At 42.9% G+C, this 8028-nt stretch overlaps 1 long non-coding RNA gene across 1 annotated transcript in view; it reads left to right on the top strand.

Moving 5' to 3' along the window:
- Nucleotides 1–8028, top strand: part of 9430041J12Rik (RIKEN cDNA 9430041J12 gene) — a 46604-nt gene that overhangs the window by 1553 nt on the left and 37023 nt on the right. The window lies entirely within an intron of this gene.

Below are 8028 nucleotides of genomic sequence, written 5' to 3'. Positions count from 1 at the left end.
AAGACAGCTTCTGCTTAGGTAAGAGTCTCCTTCTCCACGACACATTTTGTCATTACCTGTATATGGACACAGTTTCTAGACAGAAATCTTCCTGTGTGAGCAGACCCTTCCAGAAAGACCTACACATGCCGTGAGAACTGTTTGTATAAGAACTCCACCAACTTTGAATAGGATCCTAATTATCTATCTATATAGGGGCCCATCCCATTTGTGTATGGTGGCTTCCCACATGTTTGAGACCTTCTCCAAACTGCTTCATTCTCTAGAATGACCCCCACTACTTGCCACTCACGTAAAGTTTGCAAGTGATCTTCTAGCCAAAATATTTGTGTTGGGTCTCATGGGAAGCTGCTAAAGTCACACAGATAGATGATGGGAGGCAGGTATCCCTGGAGGGACCCTGGCCACCATGAAATCATCACTCAGACCTTTACTGTGTGACCTAACATTCCCAGGGTGCTGCTCAACTGTCCCTTTTGGTGTGTAGGAGGCCTAATTTTTGCCCCTAGAACGCCCAGTAGTGTTTCTGTCTGCCTAGGGGAGGGTATTGGATGGGAAGGAGTAAGAGTTGACCCCCCCATGCCATCCATGAATTTTAGTTGAGAATGGTAGAAAGGGCTAGCAAGAGAAGTAATGATGATTGTGTTTGTGATGACTGATGGTCCTGGTGATACCGATGGTAGTCATGGGGATGGCAGAGTTGTGATGGTGGTGGTGATAATGGTGATGGTCATGGTGGTGGTGATGGTGATACAGTTCCTGATGATGATGGTGGTGGTGAGAATGATGATGGTGAGCATGCAGATGATAAGATTTTCTTGGTGTTGATGATGGTAGCTGAAGAGACAGTGGTGATGAAGATGGTGGTGATGATAGTGATGCTAGTGATGGTAGTGATGGTGATAGTGATGGATAGTGATGTGATGATGGTGGAGATGATGATGGTAGTGATAATGATGAAAGTGGTAGTGATCATTGTGATGATGATGGTGATGATGGTGATCATGACCAGAATATTGGTGATGACAGTAATGATGCTGGCATGATAATGGCAATGATGATGTCAATGGTAATGACAATAACAAATAGAAGTAAGAAGTTGGATGGACTCATGTTCCCCACCATCCCAACCAAGTGGTCTGAATGGGGCTTGGAAAAGACAAAGACTCTGAGATGAGCAGCTGGAGGAGGCATTCTAACTGACTTTAAGTGAGTTCTGAATCTAAAGTCTTTATTTCCCCATCTATAAAACCGAGAGGATAAATATTTTATGTGTCAGTTTAAAAGACAAGTGAGAGCCAGAGAAGGTAAGCAGTAGCATCCCAACTCAGAATCAAAAGCTTTAATGAGAAATAGTAATCTGGGACAGATTCACAGACAGACACAGACACATGGACATAGGGACACAGACACACAGACACACAGACACACACACACACACACAGATGGGGGAGCGGGAGAGAGATGGGGGCGGGGAGAATTTGAACTGATTGCCTCTCTTTCCCTCCACTCCATTTGTCTCCGTCTGCCTCCTGAATGTGTGGTTTGGTTCCAGAAGGCAGCCCCCTTGGGGAATTGCTTCAGTCTGCATTGATTCAACTCAAGACACCTGTCCCATTACATTAGAGATGTGTGGTATGTCTGATACAGGTCTGTTAGTTTGACCTGCATCAGACATTATACCCTATTTATTTCTTTTGGATATGGAGATATGGTCCTTGTTGGTTTCTGGAGTCCCCAGCTGGGGACTTTATTCCCAAATAACCTCAGGGCCCATGGGCATTAATCCAAGCTGCGTGTGGGGAAGCTGGTTCTGGACACGTGGTTGATGCCATTTAGTCTCAGCCAGTGTTGCCATATGGGAAGAGGAACCCAGCCTTACCAGATGTTCCAAATTTCCAAACGAAGACTGAAATCTGAATATTTTTAAAGCAAAATCCCTCAGCTTTTAAATGTTAAAATGAATTCAAATAAAAAAAATGACTATGTGGGCCAAATAAAACCTGTCCGTGGGTTGGAGCTGGCTGGTCTGCAAGCTCTGGTCTATCCAGACACTGTGCCTCACTGGCATGCAAGGGGCAAGCAGAGGAAGAGGCGGGACATGGTGATGCTGAGCCAGAGAAATGTGAGAGAAGCTCTGGAGGGCCCCTTTTCTAGGGGACCCTCTTTCGCAGCCCTTCCTGACAGAAGGTGAGAGCAGGTCAGAAGCTGAGAGACTACTTAGACTATAGGAGCCTTACTGGTTAGCCAGGTAGGTGGAGGTTCCTGGAAATATTACCGCATTTTGCTTCCTATTCCTAGCACATAGTAGGTCCTCACTAAATGGAATCAGCTATGATTCATTGTCCTACATGCCTCATACACAATGCAGGTCTCTGCTCTGTTCCAGGCACTGCTTTGTGTCCTAAAAGCAAGCAACACAGCCTCCTATGGATAATAGCTCCCCATGTTTATATAGTAAGTAAGGCAAAGAAGAAATATAGTGTATGACTTTTGGAAAAAGGAAATATTTAAGTGAAGGTACCCCTGAGATGCCCACACATCTGTATTTACTGCAGCACTATGAACAATTGTCAAGTTACAGAATCAGACAGGGTATCCATCAACAGATGAATGGATTAAAAATAAGTGTTATGTATACACACAACAGAATTTTGTGCAGCAGTAAAGAATGAATCATTATTTGCAAGAAATTAGATGGAACTGGAGATCCTCGTGTTAAGTGACATAAGCCAGATTTATAAGGGCAAATATTGCATGTTTTCTGTCATATGTAGAACTAGATCATATTCATACATGTATATATGAATATGATCTATATATGATCTTTCTATATATAGAGAGATCTACTCTCTATATACATATATAGAGAGAGAGAGAATATTATGAAACAAATTGCAATGTACAATAAATAAATACTAATAACAATTAAAATAAGTAAATATTCTATTTGAATACGTAATGGGAAGAAATGATTGCTTCTGGATACAGAAGACACGTAAGATATGGCTCTCTTCATGTGTGAGGGTTACATTCAAGCATATACTCAAATAACTGACAGCTTGCACCTCACAGCTGAACTACCTAAAGTGAGTCCAGATGGTAGAGTTGCTAATTTTATGTGCTAAGATGACTGGGTTGGGGGATACATGGATTATTGGTACAGTAGCCAATATTTCTTTATTCACATTGGGTGTGTCTGAGGGCAGTTGTTAGAGATTAGATTTCAATTCATCACTCAGATGCAAGATTCTTTTTTTTTTTTTTTTTTTTTTTGGTTTTTCAAGACAAGGTTTCTCTGTGTAGCCCTGGCTGTCCTGGAACTCACTCTGTAGACCAGGGTGGCCTTGAACTCAGAAATCTAATCTGCCCGCCTCTGCCTCCCGAGTGCTGGGATTAAAGGCATGCGTCACCACGCCTGGCCAGATGCAAGATTTTTGCCTCTCCCCCATCTATTGAGGGTTAGAAAAGGTTCACACTCTATTCTATACCTGTAACATCCTCTTCTTCTGGTGCAGGACACTTGAACACCCGATTCTCTAGCCTTCAGACTCAAAGGGAAGTCAACTTCTTCCTTCTCTGGGTCTTTTTAGCTTTCATGGTTGTTTACACCAATTCTCATCATAAATTTAATTCAATCTATATTTGTATCTGTGTGTCTGTCCATGTGCATGTATATATGTATGTATGCATGTATGCATGTATATATCTATCTGTCTGTCTGTCTGTCTGTGGTGCATTGAATAGGAAATGCCTGCTCCCTCCCCACCAGACTCAGGGACTTAAACACTTGGTCCCCAGTTAGTAAGAGCTGTATGGAACCTATAGGAGGAGGTACCTTGCTTGAGGAAGTACATCACTAGGGATGGGCTTTGAGAGTTTTAGCCTCATGACACTTTCAGGTTGTTTCCTCTGTTTCATGCTTGCAGTTGAAATGTAATCTCTCAGCTTTCAGCTCCAGTCTTCTGCTATCATGACCCTGCCCCCACCCCAAACATTACAGCTTCTCCCTTTAGAATCCTAAACTTAAATAAAAAGTTAACCAATACAGAACTTGGTACCAGTAGTGGGGTCAGTCTATTTATCTATCCATCCATCCCTGTGTTTACTTACCCATCCATCCATCCATCCATCCATCCATCCATCCATCCATACATCACTCACTCATCTATCCATTTGTGCTGTTTCTCTGCAGAACTCCTACCTTGATTTGGCAAGTCTACTCTCAAGTATTTATTTATTCAAGAAAAATGAAGACATTCATCCACAAAAAAAATTTTGAAAAAACATCCATAGCAGTTTTCTTCCTAACAATATAGGGCTAGAAACATTCTGAATATCTATCTACAGAGGATGGCAGAGAATCCATACCTAGAACTATTAAAGGGCCAAGAATCGGTGGCTACATAGGTTATAGGCCCCAGGGGAGAGCCAATAATGTTCTGCCAAGTGAACATAATATTAAAACACTGACTTATTACTATATACATAGATCAAATAATCTCTCATCTCTCATCAGAGAAGCTTCTCTTTCCAGAAGGTAGCAATTAACATAGAAACCCTCAGCTGGTCAGTATATAGAGAACAAAATACTCTGGGATTCTCAGCCCTAAACTGGATGTTCATATTACACCCATCCCCGCCAAGGCTCAGGGATGTGGTTAGAAGAGGCAGACAGATTGCAAGAGCCAGAAGTGGTGGATAACTTCAAGTAAATGCATTTTCCAGACATAACAGGTCAGATACACTTATGAATTTATGGAGATGTGACATTACGAACAAAACTCACTCAAGCTCCAGCTAAAGTTCCACCTAGAGGAGGAAAGGTTAGCACATAAGGCCACCACTAATTGAGGACCCATTGGCATTTTATAGCTGCTAGGAGAGAGAGACAGAGACAGAGACAGGGAGAGAGAGAGACAGAGAGACAGAGAGACAGAGACAGGGAGAGAGAGAGAGAGAGAGAGAGAGAGAGAGAGAAATGATGTGACCCCTGGCAAGCTGACCAGACACTGTAACAAGCCTCAATCCCAAGGCTAGCTGGGCAACAAAGAATGGTAGGGACTTGAACCTAAAGAATGGTCTGAACACGTTAAGACTCCCTTCTCAAATAAACATTTCTGGAGAGGAGAAATAAAAAGAAATAACTTTAAAGTTGAGAAACTTGACAAATGCTTCCTCAGCCTGTGACCAAGGCCAGTGTCACCAGCCCTTGAGATGATGACTCGATGTCTGTGGTTAATTGAATGCTAAATGTCCTCTATTGTCACGGGCTTTGGGATACTTGGCTCCCAGTTTGGAGGAAACAACCTGTGCATAAGCTATGGAAGCATGGTGGCCTATCTTTAATCCCAGGTCTTGGGAGGCAGAGACCGGGGAATCCGTGCTGCGAGGTGGCAAGCAAACTCTTCAAGCCCCGCATTCAGCTAGAGACTCTGTGTCAGTGAATAAATGGAAGAGAGATACAGGAAGACGATTGTTATCAACCTCTGACCTCCACATGTGTGTGCACATTGATGTACAGGAATCTTCGAATATGTGAACATGCATACATTCATACATACATACATACATGCATTCATGTGTACGTATATGCATACACACACATGCACCACACACACACACATACACACACGCACTGGAGCACACACATACACACACTGGAGCACACCCCAAATGAAGAACATTTTACAAAATCCTTCCCTGGTGCTCTCAAAGTTGTCAAGGTTACTAAAACAATGAAAGCCTGTGAAACTGCCAAGGCCAAGAGGAGACTAAGGAGATAGGAGGGACAAATGTCACAGGATCTTGAGACAGAAATAACATTAAGTCAAAGTGGAGGGAATCTGAGTACACTGTGACCATATGACTCATTAGCTGTGAACAAGGTATCTTAGGAATGGGAGATGATAACAGGAGAGAATCTGGGAAAGATGTTTAGGAGCTCTGCCCTTGGCAACTTGCCTAGGCAAGTGAATAATGCTAATACTAATATCAATAATCTGATATTATTCTAAAATTAAAATATTCTTTAAAATGCAGTCTGAACTAAAGTAAGCACAAAAGAAGAATTTTTAAAATGGGGTCTTGCACCAGTGTAAGGGCTCAGCTAATAAGGTGATTGCTAATGTAGAGGGATGCTGGAGCGGTGGGGCGGGAGAGGGTGGATGGGTGGGGCAGCACCCTCATAGAGGCAAAGGGGAGTGGGGAGATGTGGGATGGAGGGTTTTGTGGAGGGGTAATAGGGAAGGGGATATCATTTGAGATGTAAATGACTGGAATGATTAATAAAAAAGAAAAGAGAGCAGAAAAAAACAAAGAGAACTATACAAAGAATCAAAAAAAGAAAAAGGAGAAAAAGGCGATACATACACATGTGTAAAATAAATAAATTAATGTTGCAAATATCTTCAAAAATGAAGTTGGAGCTCCCTGTATAAGCAAAAAACAGCATTATCTTTCTTATCCTTCTTCATGCTCTCTGCGTGTCTGAGCCTTCCTTTTTGTTTTATTTATTTTAAATATGTATGATTGTTTTGGCTTTCTGTATGTCTGTGCAACATGTATGTGCCTCGTGCTCTCAGAAGATGGATAAGAACCCTAGGGACTGGAGTTACAGATAGTTGTGAAACACTATGTGTGTTCTGGGAGCTGAACCTAGGGCCTCTGGCAAAACAGCCAGTGCTTTGAAACATTGAGCTATTTCTCCATCCCCACTATACCCATGCTTTTTGAGATAGGGTCTCCATGTGTAGTCCTGGCTAGCTTGAAACTTGCTATTTAGACCAAGCTGTTCTCGAACTTACAGAGATCTGTTTGCTTCTGGCTCCCAAGTGCTGTAGTTAAACATATGTGGCATTCTGCCCAGCTGAGGCCCAGTTTTATCCTTCCTTCCTTTCTCCCTTTCTCCCTTCCTTCCTTTCTCCTCCTCCTCTTCCCCCTCCTCACCCCTGAGCCAAAATCTGGAGAATGCCTTCTATATTTTAGTGTTGTTTTGGGGTTGTCCAATAGTTGGATTTTCAGGGGCCTTAACATTCAGCCTAACTTATGAAAATGGCTAACTATGGATCAGCTCAAAGTTCCATCTCTTAACCCAGTGCAAGCCTGAATCAGATCCTCACAGGACAAAGGAGGGGAGCAGAGCACAGACTGTCCTGTTCTGTCCTCTTATTCTCCCCCTTTCTCCACTGCTCCAATTTCTGACGTCAAGACGAGGGAGATGGGGTGCTCTGGCTGGTGTTGTTTCACTTTGGCTGTTCTCGCCTACATCTTGCCAGAAAAGCAGCTGGAATCTTTGTCTGGTGGAACACTTGGGAAGCCCTCTTCCCTTTTGATCAGTCTTTCAAGAATGGGTGCTTTCCTTTGTGCCAGCTACTGTTGATGGCAAGGCAAAACCAAAACACACTCCTTTCCCCAAAGGGAATAAGCGATAGGTTATTATGGAACCCAAAATGAATAGTGTTGGCATTCCTTCTCTGCTCTGCCCAACAGTTACCCAGCAACAGCCATGTCTGTCTCCTCTCTATCCAGAGGTAATCCTTTGTCCCTCTGGGACAAATACCACACACACACACACACACACACACACACACACACACACACACACACACACACCCCTTCCCCTGATTCCTTGTTCCCTTTCCCTTCTCCCTTACACTCTATCTCCTGTCATTGTCTCTTATCCCCTCACCTACCCAGTCCCTCTGAGGCAAATATGTCTCCTTTGTGCTGAGAACTTGGTCTTGGGGGTCCTGAGCCAATATTTTCCCTTGCAGGAAATCCCTGCTACAGGTTTCTGTTGCTATCTGATGTCACTCTTAGCTTTTAGGTTGGTGGAAGTTGGTGGTGTACTAAGAATACATTCTAAGGGTGTTTCTTTTCCTAGGATCTTTTAATAAGCAGCTCTCACGTCCCATATTGCTTTATGAAACCATTAGTAATGTATTTCCTCCACCTGGGAGCCTAGTTCTGATACCAGCTGGATGTCGAATAATTCAATTCATTTCTGAAGATAACATTTGAAGATTT

This window comes from Mus musculus, chromosome 7 (genome assembly GCF_000001635.26).
Source record: "Mus musculus strain C57BL/6J chromosome 7, GRCm38.p6 C57BL/6J".
Lineage (NCBI taxonomy): Eukaryota > Metazoa > Chordata > Mammalia > Rodentia > Muridae > Mus > Mus musculus.
The sequence above is the reverse complement of the archived record's forward strand: the minus strand, read 5'-3'. Positions and strand labels throughout refer to the sequence as shown.